The sequence below is a fragment of the Ornithorhynchus anatinus genome, chromosome 19 (genome assembly GCF_004115215.2).
Source record: "Ornithorhynchus anatinus isolate Pmale09 chromosome 19, mOrnAna1.pri.v4, whole genome shotgun sequence".
NCBI classification, from domain to species: Eukaryota; Metazoa; Chordata; class Mammalia; order Monotremata; family Ornithorhynchidae; genus Ornithorhynchus; species Ornithorhynchus anatinus.
In genome coordinates this window covers 8452641-8468576 of record NC_041746.1, presented here as the reverse complement: position 1 = coordinate 8468576, position 15936 = coordinate 8452641, and positions in this window count along the sequence as shown.

Sequence of the window (15936 nt, the reverse complement as noted above, 5' to 3'; positions counted from 1 at the left end):
ATTAGCGGAAGTAAATCCGCTTCACCAAATGAGCTACATTCCACTAGGGAAGGGATGCCATAAGTGCAGTCAGGGAACGCCTTCGTCCCTCTATATGAAAGAGGGGAGGGCCGCCGTTCGGGTGGCCGCGAAGGGGTCGGCCGAGGCGTGAGGAAAGCAATTGGCTTCCGTCCACGGCGAGGCAGTCTTATATTGCCGGGGCTCTGGTCGCGATGGCTCCGGAGGCTCACGTTTATCGAGTGCTCGCCGTGTGCGGGGCACGGTACCGGGTGCGTGGGAGAGTGCCCCGTGACCATCCGCAGACGACTGTTGATGCGAAAACCACTGACAGCGTGGTGTGACTGGGGCCCTGTTTTTTCCCAGGCAGCCACGCGAGAAGAGCAGGGGCTGTAACTTGTAGAGCAGAAGAGGCACGTGCCCTCATTTCATCTCTTCTGCTCCTTTATTTGCCCTCTCTTCCCCTGCCCTCCTCCTAGATTTGTTGAGTCTTCTGAGTTTAATCTCTACTACTGCAGCTAAACCCTCCGTGGCCTTACCTGTCTAGAACTCTCACTTCTCTACCTGCGTTTTGTGTCAAACTTTTCTTTACTACTCCCCTGCTCTCCTCCACGCGGCCTTTAGCTTTCCCTCCCCTTTCCCCGCAACCAGCTGTGTGCGGTTCTCTCTCTTCCTTCTCCCTCCTCTTCTTTACCCCACCCCACCCCAATGATTCCCCCTTCCCTTCCTGTCGCTCGATGCCCTGTACCTCTCCTTCCTCTCCTCTCCCATCTTCATTCTCCCACCATCCTCTGGCGATTAATGTGTCTGTGTGCGACGGAGCGAGGGCGCGGCCTGTACGCACGTGCGGCTGTAGGTACAGAGTGCGAAGTTCAGAGTGGGTGTGGATTAGTGTATCCCATCCACACCCCCTGCAAGGGAGAGCTCTTAATACTAAATGGCCATTCCAGGGGAAGTGACTGAGTGAGCAGTGACATTTTAATATTAATTGTGGTATTTGTTAAGCGCTTACTATACGCCGGGCACCGTACTAATCACTGGAAGCGACACGAGGTAATTGGATCGGACACGGTCCCCGTCCCGCGAAGTCTGGATACCGCGTTCAAGTCACAGTTACTATTTCCATTTGTTAAAAAAAACCTCTGTATTCACCGACCCTTGCGCTGCAAATCCAAACATCACACAGTCTGAGACAAAAGACACTGTCGGTGTTTAAGCCTTTCACAGAGAATAAAAGGGGATCTATCTAGGCTCACTTCTGCTGACACATCGGACTGTTTCACTCGAGATGAGCCTTTAAAAATACTTGGAGAATTTCTCCCACTTGCTTGTTACTTGTCAGGGTGTGTGTGAGAGAAGGAGAAAAAGAAGCCAAGGATTCATTTTATCTGAAATTTCTGTAGCTCTTAGTCAGTCATTTCATTTTGATATGCCCCATCTCGTAGAAATAATTGTTTCTGCAAGCTCTACGGGAATCACATTGAATTAATTTCAGGGTAAGCTAAAATCTCACCACGGGTACAACTCGGAAGGCCAAACGAAACGGAGCGCTGATGTAGTTTTATGAATACACACACACAGCCATCCTGCTCTGGATGAAAGAGAGCCGTTTTGGAGCCTGAATGCCACATTGCTTTTCTTCGCCGACCGAACGATTCGGCTACTTGCTCAACTCCACTTAACTCCGACTTTGTAGTCACGGTGTTTCCTTTACCGGAGGTAAACAAAGACCGGGCGATCGTAAACTGCTCTTTTTAGTACTACCAAAAATTAATCCCTTGATTTTTCCTCAAAATCGCATTAAGAAACTGTACAGAAACACGCCCGCCCCACCCCCCCTTTTCCAAATGAAAAGCAATAAATTTAAGCCAATATAAACTTGTCAGTGTTATCCCTCTTAACTTCACACCAGGGTGTGGTACTACACAGCTGGGGAGCTGAGCTAATAAGTGTTGAAAAATGAAAAATACGGCTTTATGGCATCACAGAGTGGCAAAAACCCCACCCTATTTTAACAAATAAAAGCAAAAGATGTGGTGTCATAATAACGATGTTTCTTGGTATCGGTGGTCACATGGGTGCAAAGCGAACGGTCCATATGGGAGTTCATTTCACAGAACACTGGCTATTGACGGAGGTGGCACAATCTAAACACATTTGGTATCTATTTGATTCCCAAAGGGCCATTTTCTGGAATACCACTGAAATAACTGCAGTCATGTTGATCTCCTCACTCCAGAAAGAAAAAGCGCTCTCCTTGACAACCTAAATTGTTATATTAGTGTGTGATTTGGGAAGAATAACATCACCCCCAATAAATATCTATCGAGTATTTACGGCGGACTTTACGCTAGATGCTCTAGTATCGTCCACGGACCGGAACGGTTTTCAATCCCAGTTGTGTCCCAGGGTTTATTAGGTATCCTGGCTGAGACAGGAACAGAGAACCTGGAAATTAGGATTTTAACCGGACTGCAATAAAATTATAACCACCGATCTCTCGAAGGACCCGCATTTGAGATTTTTTAAAACCGGTCCGTATATTACAGCTTTTATTAAGCTCTCGCGTGCTGAGCGCCAGCGGAGACACGGGGCTGCGAAATAGAAACAGTCCAGTACGCTACTCGCAATCTCTTTTGGCCCTATTTTGCAGCTGAGGAAAACGAGGCCCAGAGAGGCGCGGCGACTGGCCGAAGGTCACACAGCAGGCCAGCGGCCGAACTGGGACGTCAACCTGGGTCTCCTGACTCCCACCGGTGGTAGGTAAACAGAACAAATGGAAGCCGACGGTTGCAGGGGGTTAGAGAGAAGACGGAAACTGGTAACTCCGTCAGGGCTGTTTATCATCACTGTTACTGCCTAGGATGTATAAGACCGGGGCAGTCCAGAGGTACGGACGTGGGGATTGAAAGAACACTGCGAGAAGAATTTCAGTGAAGAACATCCAGATAATCACCCATTGAAAATCGTGGCTAGGAAGAAAACCACCCTCTACGGTTCTCAGACCTAATCTCCAATACAAACTAGGGCCGGAGCTATCCTCTTCCCGTGAAGATCATACAACCGAAACAGAAATACTATCCGGGACCGACAGGGTGACTCAACCCGTCTGACTTGGTGGTCTTTGAGCTGCTATGTGTTATTCCCTGGGAGGGAAGCAGACCCAACCACTGAGCCCGACTCCAGGAGGATCCCCACGTCGCCATTACACCCTACCGACCCTACGCCCCGACTCGATGTCGTTCTTAATGGCCTCGGTGCCCTGAGTGCCTAGATACCGGCCGGGATAAGGAGCGACTGCGTGAGAGGAATCCATTCTTATGACTGGGGATATCAACTGATTTCAGCGCAATGAAATCGTGATTTGGGCGTTCTAACCAAGGGATGTGAAATTTTCAGAATTCTGAACTGCTTCGGATGATCAAACGATGATGATGAACAAATACAACATTATCATTATTATTATTATCTATTCGAAGTCCCCGCGAGAATAAACCTCCGAGGTAGGTTGGTTTACGTACGAATAAACAATTGCACGTTTAATTACGCTGAATACTATATTTTACGTCCTCTAGACGGTAAGCTTCCTCTACTCTGGAAGCTCCTTAATAATAATGATAATAACGTCGGTATTCGTTCAGCGCTTACTAGGTGCAGAGCACCGTTCTAAGCGCTGGGGTAGATACGGGGTGATCAGGTTGTCCCACGTGAGGCTCACGGTCTTCATCCCCATTTTACAGATGAGGTAACTGAGGCCCAGAGAAGTGAATCGACTCGCCCACGGTCACACAGCTGACAAGGGGCAGAGCCGGGATTCGAACCCACGACCTCTGACTCCCAAGCCCGGGCTCTTTCCACCGAGGCACGCTGCTTCTTGTGGGCAGGGAACACGCCTACCAACTCTGTTATACTGTACTTTCCCAGCCACTCAGTACAGTGCTCCGCAGGCAGTACGCGCTCAATAAATACGATGGCCGCCGTAAATGTAAAGTCCTAGTGGGCAGGGAATAAGTCTGACGATTCTGTTGAACTTTCCCAAATGCTCAATACATCCTATCTAGCGGGCGCTCGATAAATATCACTACTATCACTATTCTACCTCCTCTACATACGGGAACACGAAGGCATCGAGAAATTTCAAAGAAGCTGCCCAAAGACGCATAGCAACCTAGGGGAGAATAATAATAATAATGATGCTGGCACTTAAGCGCTTACTATGTGCCAAGCACTATTCTAAGGGCTAGGGGAGGTACAAGGTAATCAGGTTGTCCCACACGGGACTCACAGTCTTAATCCCCATTTTACAGGTGAGATAACTGAGGCACAGAGAAGTGAAGTGACTTGCCCACAGTCACACAGCTGACAAGCGGCGGAGCCGGGTTCAAGGTGAACAGTCGACACTGTATTCTGTTGATTAATCCGGACAACTTCTCCAAGATTAAACTATCCGCGTGGGGCTCCGCGTGCGTGATTGCCTATTTTCGCATCCATCCTCCAGTTCTAATCACCTAAGAATTCGAGAATGGAATCTAGAAGACCCAAGTGTCCTCTGGCAGGCTAAGGCGGAGACTCCAGTCTACCGCGAGGAAGGACGCGACGGTCAGCCACTTCCGTACCTCCACCGAGGAAACTCGACGGACACGCTATCAGACGGCCGCGGGAGGAGGCGGGGCGTCCCGGGAGAGACGGGGCCGGGACGTCGCCGCGGGTCGGAGACGACTCCACGGCGTAAGACGAGGCGGGTGCCGAAGCCGGCCTCGGGATCCAGGCCCAGGTGAAGGGCTACGGTGAGGAGGCTAGACTGAAGCGTCTCTATTTTAGGGAGACCCGGCCCCGTGACAGATGCCCATCTGGCTCCTCGGGCACTTTGCTCGGTCTCCTCCATTAGCGTAGTCGGCGTCAACTGGCAGGACCGGATCACCGACGACGAGGACTTGGAATAAAGCCAGTCTTCCAGCATCAGGGCTCTGTTTGTTGCAACACAACTCCCCTGGACAGGACAGATGCGGCGAATGGGGCCCAGCTGCCGTTCGGTGGCTGAGGGGCAGCTGCAGGCTGCGCGTATTAGACGCGAGAAGGCTTCGGGAACAAGGGGCCCAGCCTCAGATGATACTCGTATCGATGTAGATACCGGGAGAGCAACGATGGCAAACAGACCCTCCCGGTGGTCCCTTCCGATTGTTCCTCGGAAGTTGGACGCGTACCCACCCGAAAACAGTTGGCATGAAGGAGCAAATGAAATGATATTTTCATACGCTACTCTGCTCCGCTATTGTACGAGGACGCGAAGAAGCCGCGCGGTCTGTCGGAAAGAACGCGGGGCTGGGAGTCGGAGGATCCGGGTTCCGACCCCAACTTGGTGACGGGCCCGCTGTGGGACCTTGGTCGAGTCACTTAACCTCTCTGGGCCTCAATTTCCTCATCTGTAAAAAGGGGATTCAATACCCGTTCTCCCTCCCGTTCAGACTGAGCTCCCCGTGGGACGGGGACTGCGTCCGTCTGATCATCTCGTATCTAGCCCAGGGCTAGGCACAGATCAAGTAGTTAATTATTATTAGTAGTATTTCTATTATTACGACCCGACCGCTAACGCCCTCGGAGTCACACCACTAAAGCATCACGCTACTTACTCTCCCACCTCCTGGACCGAGTTTACGTCAAAGATTTCCGGCCCCCATTTCTGCCGCCGTCTCTCGCTATAATGACGGGGCCCTAGGCAGGTCGCCGGTATCGCAAAGCTCGGCGTTACAAAATTACACGGTGTTACTTTCCCAGTGTCCGAGAAACAACCTCAAAAAAATATTAAACATCGACAGAAAATATTAAACCTGGGGAATGCCAGTGAGTTCGACGAGGTGAATTTACAGTAGAATGAAATGGGACATTAATATCTGGAACCAGTCAGAAACGCGCAGTCCCTTGGCATCCCTTGCTGTCCGGCTGAGAAACTACTGCCGACCTGCCGTGCTTTCCGAGTATTACGAGAGGGAATTCGGGTTAAAAACGGAGCAGGACTTTCTTTCCTTCATTCATTCGAATTTACTGAGCACTTTCTGGGTGCAGAGCACCGTACCAAGAGCTTGGGAGAGTACGATACAACAGTAGATAGACACGTTCCCTACCCACAACACGCTTAAACTTGAAGTGACTCTCTCTACTTAGGGTGAAGGTCCAGATGGGACTTCCTGGAACCCCGTACGTAAATAATGTTGGCATTTGTTAAGCACTTACTATGTGCAGAGCACTGTTCTAAGCGCTGGGGTAGATACAGGGTAATCAGGTTGTCCCGTGTGAGGCTCACAGTCTTAATCCCCATTTTACAGGTGAGGTAACTGAGGCACAGCGAAGTGAGGTGACTTGCCGTCACACAGCTGACAAGTGGCAGAGCCGGGATTCGAACCCATGACCCCTGACTCCCAAGCCCGGGCTCTTTCCACTGAGCCACGCTGCTTCTCCACATAAATACATACTTCATATATGATTTAATACATAAATCATCCATCTCCGAACGAGGCTCAACTCTGATTCAGTTTCGGGTGCCTGAGTGGACCAAACCCTTTGTCAAGCTCTGAAAGTGCAAAATGTCACTTAAGATCTCGCTCATCTGGGTGAGAGAGTGTAAAACCCATGAAGGAACAAGAAAAACAAGCGGGTCTTTAAAAAGCACCAGCAGCAGCAGTAATTTTCCCTGTTTTGTCAGCTGGCGATCTCTGGGTGTGGGGAACTTCTTTAATCCCATTTTTGGTTAGATCATCTGTGACCTTAAAACACAGTGGAAGGATTGGGGGAAAAAAAAATCAACGTGAGCTAGAGGAAAGACCTGGGTTTGAATCCTGGCTCGGCCATTTACCTGCTGTGTGATTTGGGACAAGTATTAAACCCTCCTGCACCTCGGTTTCTTTCCCCTTCTGACTGTGAGTCCCACGCGGGACAGGGACTGTCTGATTTTCTTGTTTACCCAGCGGACTGTCTGATTTTCTTGTTTACAGCGCTGGGACCTAGTAAACTCTGAGCAAGTATCACAATCGTTATTTTTCTGGATGTGACGTCGGAGGCCGGTGGGGAGGTGGCGAGTGGGACGCAGGCACAGAAGGTGGAAAATTTCTTGCACCCAGCCCTCAAATCGGAAGCGGGGCCCGTGTTCACGGGAACCCGGGAGAGGGTATAATGGCCCCGGAGCATGGGGGAGATCTTTTGGTTGATCCAAAGGAACGTTCTAGGTTCAGGGGGTTTGATCAGGTTCCCACATACCATGATCACATTATGCCGTGCGAGCACGCCGTACACATCTTGATTCTATTTCTTGCTCTTGATTCTATTTATCGCTCTTGATTCCATTTATTGCTATCGTTTTTGTCTGTCCGTCTCCCCCGCTCAGACCGTAAGCCCGTCAAAGGGCGGGGACTGTCTCTATCTGTATCGATTTGTCCATTCCAAGCGTTCAGTACAATGCTCTGCACATAGTAAGCGCTCAAATACCATTGAATGAATGAATCGAGGGCGTGTCACGGAGCACGGCACCCATGGGTGGCATGTACCGAGCGCTTACTGTGGGCTGGCCACTCCGCTGAGCGCTACACGGTGCCAGCGTATGGAACGGGAGGGTCGGGGACCACGTTCTCCCACCTCGGGGTGGCCAAGGTTTGGAATCCGGCCCCGTGGACATTCACCTCTCACAGATCCCCTTCTCTCGGCTCAGCGGGCAGAGTCCCGGCTGGGCGGTTACCGGCATCCGACTGGCCAGTGTGAATTCCAGATGTCGAACCCACGCGCCCGGCAGTCTAGTTAACGATTCTATTTTTTACTATCCATGCAAAAATGGATATTAACTCCACCTGCACGATGGAATAAACCTGCGTAAATAAGATCCTCTCTTTTGTGGAGGCCTATGTGGAATCTAAGTGGCATCTGTGAGCCAATCCCTTATAAAAGCCGAAATCGCCAGATCACTCCAAGCTGACTAAACTGTATTTTTCAATAAACAAGGCCTCTAGATTTTAAATCGGATTTCTAAAGTGTAGAGAAGAGGGGAAATCCTTAGATCCTGTGTACAATTATAATAGACCCTGTAGATTTTACACACACCGCACGTAAAAACAGTCCATATTGTTTTCAGCTGAACATTAAAGCGCGGTTCGGCCCTTAGTCAAAAAGAGAAATGATCCAAACCTCCGCAGGTGGGTCCGGCCGTCTCGGCCTCCTCGAAACAGAATCACATTCACTGTCCGCCCGCCGCACCGGCGGACGCCGTGGGCGGCGTTACTCGATTAGAATCAAAATATACGTCGACAGCCCGATCCGCTTGCAGTAGAATAAAATCCCTTATCTTCAACAATTACACACTCGCGTGTTTCTCCTTTTCACCGCCGACGCAGCTGTGCACCACAGAATCCGATCGTCTCTCTCTAAGCCGGTGTTCGGCACGTAAGTGCTACATCGCGATGACGATCCCCATTACCGTCGAAGAATAAAAGAACCGAGATACGAGGCGTGGGTCTCGTTCACTTCGTGCCCAGAGGTGATACCTCCACAGAAAAAGGAAAATGCACTCTCTTCCTTAGACCGTGAGCCCCGTGTGGACCGTGCCTAACCTGTTTTCGATCTAGCCCAGTGCTTACCGTAGTGCTCGGCACCTAATTAGCACTTAAATACATCACTATTGCTATGGATAAAGCTAATTACAATAAAGCCTCACCAATCCGGACTGGGGAAGCGAGGAGGAGTGAAAATCGATCCCATTGATTGAAAAATCTGACGCGCATAAATGCGCGGTATCATAAAAGCATTCTTCGATACGGTCTGAATCCGATAACGGGGATGTCCGAGTGTTAGCCGCGCTCTCGGCCTTCCGATTGCACCGACGGCGTGAGGTCAGCTGGCTGATCTCTCTCCCCTCCTCTCCCACTGCCTAATACCCAGCTGCAGTCTTAACGATGGATTGCTCGCTATGCTCTGCTGCTCCACACACCTGTCTCCCTTGGGTCCAGTGAAGAAGGGAAAGGTACAGAGCGGAGGCCGGGTCCTATATGGGAATCTGCATTAGTTCTGGATGTATGAAGGCCAAATGAAGAAGGCGTATTGTATCGAAAACCCTCGGGTCAATTAGTTGGGACAGGTTAACCGCTGAGGACGCTACCTGCCGCGTAATAGCCGGTGTGGTCTCAGCCTCATTTTCGACCCTAAGATAGGGACTGGTCACTTGCCTTTTCTGTTCCTTGGGAAATAGACTGGGCACGGGAAATGGAGAAGGTGATAAAAGCTCACCCTACCCCTACCAAGGTGTAGAAAGTGAGCTTTTGATTAGCACGTGCGTGTGTGTTTGACTTTACATCTGCAGGGATCACTTAATCGATGGTATTTATTTCGAGCACTTGGTGCAGAACGCTGTATTAAGCGCTTAATATTCACCGTCTTCCCTCTCCCCCTCCCAACCCTCCTCTCCTCGATTCCCCACCCCCCCATTCTCTTCCTTTGTCATTCTCACCATCGATTCTTTCTCTCTCTGTCCTTTTCTGGTTTTTTCTTATCCTCTCTGCTCTCCTCCCATCCCTGAACCCCTGTACATCTCTGGCTCTCTCTGTCTTTTTCTTCCATGTGCAACCTCACCTCTTGGAGGGCCCCAAGAACGGGCCCACTTCCACTCCGAGCAATCCCGAATCTGGCTATTTCGCTTTTTCCTCCGTCCCACGATCGACCCGCCCGGGCTGTGCGATCTGCCCCGAGTTCATAGGCGTCGTGTAAAGAAAAAAGAGGTCATCTGTTTCGATGTGATGAATTTTTCCTCTGGGAACACCGTTTCATTCTGATGTTTCCTGTTTATCTCCTACTGAAGCTGTGGACTCACAAATCACGTCGGATGAAAGTGATCGGAGGAAGCCTTCCGCCAGAATCTATAATAACGGCACGCACGTCTGTCCGACCGTCGCTTAATGGTACCGTTCCATCAGTCCGCTCCGTTCATCATGGAAAACCAGGGGGACGGACTCGTTTAGATTGGGCGTCCGCCTCTCCCCCAACCTAGTTCCCACTCGGACCGCTCTCACGATCCACCTCCATCCGGGACCCCCAATCCTCTCACCCTCTCGCGCCTCATCCCTTTGGCGTCCATCTCCGTCAGTAAGACCGCCCTCGGCCCCGCTCTGAAATTCCGGCCAGCGGTATCTAGCCGTGTCCAAACTTACCTCCTTCCCCGCTGGACTCCGCGACGATCCTCCCCGCTGCTCTCTCGCCACCTCCGTCCCGCACCAACAGAAGTCCGGATGAAGGCGGCAGCTGCGGGAGAGAAACCGCTAATGCGAACCGACTCCACCTGGGACAGCGACCGCTTCTAACTCGGGCCTCTAGACCCGAGCTTCCTCGAGGACGGAGACCGGGTGGACTCGCGTCACTGCGCTCTCCCGAGCGTCCTGCATAACGTTCTGCACGGAGTCGGCACTCGGTGGGCACCGTCGCTCGACTCTTCGCCAGGGGAGCCGGCAAGGGAGGTGGGGGAGGATGGAGGGAAGGAAAGGAGGGTCAGAAAGAAAAAAGCAGGGAGAGGATGGGAGAAAGGAAGGGTAGAGTGCAGGGGAAAAGGAAGGAAGAAAGCCCACTTCAGTTAGTGTGACGGGCAGGGGGATAGGAAGGAAAAGGAAGGATAGGAGCCTGGAGAACGAGAATGAGATTCGGCTCTGCGGACGGGAAATATTGGACCATTTCCAGTGAATTTAAATGTCTCCAATCGTCGCCTTACCTCTAATGAAGTTACTGCACGAGTAGGCACCGCGTGAGTACGAAACTTAGAGAACAGGTGTCCGACGCCAGAGCTGGACACGCAGTGACTTTTTAACCCTTGGATGGGTCTCAGACCCGTTCCCACAGCCGAGGGAAAGTTGGGGCGATCCCGCACAGGACACCACCGCCGGAGGACGTCAGGAAACGCGGTCAGGGACGAGAGGAAAATTCATTAGGAGAAAACGAGGAGTTATCTCATCCTTTCGGCCAACGATGTCACATCGACCCCCGGTGATTTTTAAGGTGATAACATTCTACCTCAAGGGGCTAAAGTTTCATTAGATTTTTAAAGGCTAACAGGTGTGCCCCGAAGATCTGCCAAACGCTTGGCGATGAACTGCAAAACCAAACCGTAAACTCGTCATTCGCTCTCCCGGCCACGCCGCACCTGGGCAGTAAAACGGCCACGACACCGTCTGCGCGTCTGCCCTCCGCGATACGAACGCCGGAGGCGTCGACGTGGCGGCTCCCGTGACGCGTCTCTGGACGCGGGGGAAGTGCAGGCACGGGGCGACGAAGGAACCGGAGCACGTAACTTACGACGCCCGGTAATAATGACGACCGACACGTGGACGTGCCAGGATTCGAGGTGCGTCCGCCCTGTCGATAAGCTACGAGATGTTCTCTTCAACGGCCGTCGGGGAGGGGGCCTTTCATCTCCAGCATCTTTTCTCTTGGATGAGACACACACGCTCTCTCTCTAGCCTGCCTGGGCCCTCTGAGTTTTGGAATCATCACAGGTGGAACCGGTCGTTCGCGCACGGAGGAGGAGCAATCATTCATTCGTTCGATCGTATTTACCGAGCGCTTACTGGGGGCAGGGCATCGGCCTAAGCGCTTGGAAAGTCCGATGAGGTAGCGGAGGCTGAGCCGGCCTCTGCGGCAGGACAGGCAGCACAGCTTTTGGGGGGACTCGCTACCTTCCTCTCCTTGGTGGGGGTTGCCCTCTTTATTCCCGGCAGTCCTTCTCCCGTTTTATCTTCTTCCCGGGAAGCCAGGACACCATACTAGCGCCCGACCTCTCCACTGAGAGAAGCAGGGGCTCTTGGCTACCCAGCGGTGAAACCACTGAGATTGCCCAGGGCAACGGGCCGATCCCATCTTTATTTTCCTATCTGCTCTGGAGGCGGTGGATCCCGGTCGCCCTGGAGAGTAGGAGCCACAAACTTTGGGGAATCACTCGACTCCCTCTCCCCTGCAGGGACTCGGACCCTAGGTTCCGGGCGGAGCTAATGGCCGCGAGCAAGGATCTGGGGGGGGGGGTGGGGGGGGTTACGAGCCCAGCTGATCTCTGGCAGCATCCCCTCGGTCCAGCGGGCAGAAATAGCCTCCCACCATCACCGTCATAATAATAATTTTGGAATTTGTTAATAACGATGTATTCGTTAAGCGCTCACTATGTGCCCGAGCACCGTTCTAAGCGCTGGGGGAGATACAGGGTCGATCCACGTGAGGCTCACGGTCTTCATCCCCGTTTTACAGATGAGGGCACTGAGGCCCAGAGAAGCGAAGTGACTTGCCCACGGTCACCCAGCTGACAGGTGGCGGAGCCGGGATTCGAACCCATGACCTCTGACTCCCAAGCCCGGGCTCTTTCCACTGAGCCAAGCTGCTTAAGCGCTGACTATATCCTAGGCACTAGGGTAGATACAATACAGGCAGATTGGACACAGCCCCGTCCCCCGTTGCGGCAGTCCGGCATCTCATCCCCATTTTTGCAGAAGACTGAGGCACAGAGAAATCGAGCGACTTGGCCGAGGTCACCCAGCAGTCCGATACCCAGAGTACACATTTCGAACCGAGGCCTCCCGGCTCTCGGGAAACGGCTCTCTCCGCTAGCCTATGGTGCCTCCGGTAGATTTTCAGCTTCCGCTACCGCCGTAAACTCCTCGTGGGCGGGGATCACGTCTCCCAACCCTACTGCTGAGAAGCAGCGTGGCACAGTGGAAAGAGCACGGGCTTTGGAGTCAGGGCTCATGAGTTCGAATCCCAGCTCTGTCCCTTGTCGGCTGTGTGACTGTGGGCGAGTCACTTAACTTCTCTGTGCCTCAGTTCCCTCATCTGTAAAATGGGGATTAAGACTGTGAGCCCCACGTGGTTGTCACCTGATTCCCCTGTGTTTACCCCAGCGCTTAGAACAGTGCTCTGCACATAGTAAGCGCTTAACAAATACCAACATTATTATTATTATTATTACTGCGTCCTCCCGGGGGGGAAGAAACTGCGCCGGGCCCGCCGTAAACATTCGAATGGCACCCGTTTGGATCTCTTCATCCGATCCGATATTCGTGCGAGACGCTTTGACCTACCCTTCCTCTTCTCCATATGGAGCCGACGCGGCTCCGACGGTGGGCTCGCCGCGGGCAGGGGACGCGTCCGTTTATCGTCGCGCCGTACTCTCCCAAGCGCTCAGTCCGGTGTTCCGCACACGGTAAGTGCTCAACGAATACGACCGAATGAACCAATACCTCAAAAATGACCTGTAAATTTTCCGTGCCGGGGACTCTCTCTCCCGAGGCTCCGCCCCGGATGCCGCTGTACCAAATGCGCAAACTCGGATACGCTGAAAAGTCTACGGGGAACTCGGGCCTCACGAGATACGAGAGCCCTCTGGAAACGGAATTCTCTTGCCTTTTTTGTCCCCCCCCCCCCCCAACAGCACTCTTCTTCTTGCCAACAACTTAAACTTCGTTAGCCTGGCGGATACAAAGCACTGGAGAAGGCTACTCGCGGGAAGAACTGAGGAGGGAGAGAGAACATTTTGTGCTGGAACTCTTCGACCGCAGAAACATCTGCGCCGGTTTGGAAAGTTTAGAGTACGCAGACTTTGCTTCGACTTAAAGTCCCGTATGTCTCCTGCCCTTTGGATATAAGTTTTGGGGGGGGGGGAGGGGGGTCCTCTTCGTACCTCGTCCTCTAGTCGCAGGGCGGGTGAGTTTGTTTCTGACAGCGCTTAGTAGCTCCACGTGTTCCCGCCACTATTTATTTCTTACCCCATTTATTTTGTCAGTGAGACGTCCACGCCCTCGATCCTATCTATTGGGGAGGCAGCGTGGCTCGGCGGAAAAGAGCCCGGGCTTCGGAGTCAGAGGTCACGAGTGCGACTCCCGGCTCTGCCGCTCGTCAGCTGTGTGACCGTGGGGGCGAGTCTCTTCACTTCTCTGTGCCTCAGTGACCTCGTCTGTAAATGGGGATTAACCGTGAGCCTCACGTGGGACGACCCGATGACCCCGTAGCTCCCCCAGCGCTTAGAACAGCGCGCCGCACACAGTAAGCGCTTAACAGATACCGACGTTATTCTTTATCGCTACTGTCTTTGTCCGTCAGTCTCCCCCGGTTGAACCGTGAGCCCGTCAACGGGTAGGGATCGTCTCTATCTGTCGCCGAACTGTCCATTCCAAGCGCTCAGCACAGTGCTCTGCACAGAGTAAGCGCTCAATAGGCACTACCCAATGAACGGACGTGCGGATAGAATGGTCAAAACGAGGACGGCGGCTAAGTAGATTTCAAATGTATGGAAAGCGACACTCCGGGACTCCAAGGCACAGATTTATAGATGGCTGTGAGGGTGACCATTCTCTAACGCGACCGCCTCGAGTTTTCGGTCTCCCCCTCCGCCGCAATTCAAACCCCCCGAACGACTGAACCGTTGGAGGCAGGACTCACCGTCCCGTCCCTCCGAAAGACGGATGCGATCGCCTAAGCGGGACGCAACCCGGCGAAGGAGCGGGACGCCGGGATCGCCTCGGTTCCCCAATCGTGCGATTGGGCTACGGAGGAGAAATGAAACCACTGGCATTCCGACCGGAGATTCTACCGTCTGGGGGAGCTTCGGAGGGAAAGGGGTCCGTGAGCCGGGAAACGCTCCGACCTCTCCGCGTCCACCCTGAGAACCCCGTATCGACCCCGGCGTCTAGAAGGGCGCTCGGCACGTAGCGTGCGCTCGGAGAAGCGGCGCGGCTTAGCGGGGAGGGCGCCGGCTTGAGAGCGAGAGGTCGCGGATATTAATCCCGGCTCCGCTGCTCATCGGCCGTGTGACCTCGGGCAAGTCGCTTCACTTCCCTGGGCCTCGGCGACCTCGTCCGGGAAATGGGGATCGAGCCTCACGAGGGAGGACCTGATGGCCCCGTGCTCACCCCGGCGCTTGGCACATAGTGAGCGCTTAGCAAATACCATCATCATTATAACGATTAACGGATTCCATCATTATAAGTATTACAACACAGCAATTGGCAGACAGAGAGGGCAGCCGGGGCAGGGAGGAGCCAGGGTTCTACTTGAAAATCTTGGAGAAGCAGCGCGGCTCAGTGGAACGGGCCCGGGCTTAGGAGTCGGAGTTCACGGGTTCGAATCCCGGCCCCGCCACCTATCAGCTGTGTGACTCTGGGCAAGTCACCCGACTCCTCGGGGCCTCGGTCCCCTCATCTGTCAAATGGGGATGAAGACTGGGAGCGGCAAGCGGGACAACCCGATGACCCCGACGCTCAGAACGCTGCTCGGCGCACAGCGGGCGCTTGACGTTATTTATCATCATCCTCTTTATTTCCAACTCTGCCCGGAAGCGACACCGCGGCGCGAAAACCGAACGTCGACCCCAAAATCCCGGTGTGGAAGGGGAGGCTGGGCCGCTCATAACTTCGGCACTTAGGGGCTCGCCCCGCGCCGAGCGCCGGGGGCAAATACCGCGCGGTCGGATCAGACTCGACCTCGGGTCCCCAGGGAGCTGCCGGTCTAAGGGAGAGGAAGCGAAGGCATCTTAATGCCCACTTTTCGAGGCGGGGAAACCGAGAGACGGAGCGACTCGCCTCAGGTCACACGGCAGTCCAAGGGCAGGGGCTTCCTGCCTCCCCGCCCGGTGACCTTTCTCCCTAGGTGAGGAGCGGGGGGGTGACCGAGAAGCGGCGCGAGAGGCCGGGCCGGGGAGTCCGAGGTCACGGGTTCCAATCCCGCCTCCGCCGGCCGCGTGACTTCGGGCAAGTTCATCCGTCCATTCGATGGTATCTACTGAGCGCCTCCTACGTGCCGAGCACCGTACCGAGCGTCGAGTCGGCCACGGATAGAGACGGGTCCCCGCCCTCTGACGGGCTCACGGTCTAATCGGGGGAGACGGACGAGAACGACGGCGGTAAATAGAGTCGAGGGCGAGAACGTCTCATTAAAACGACG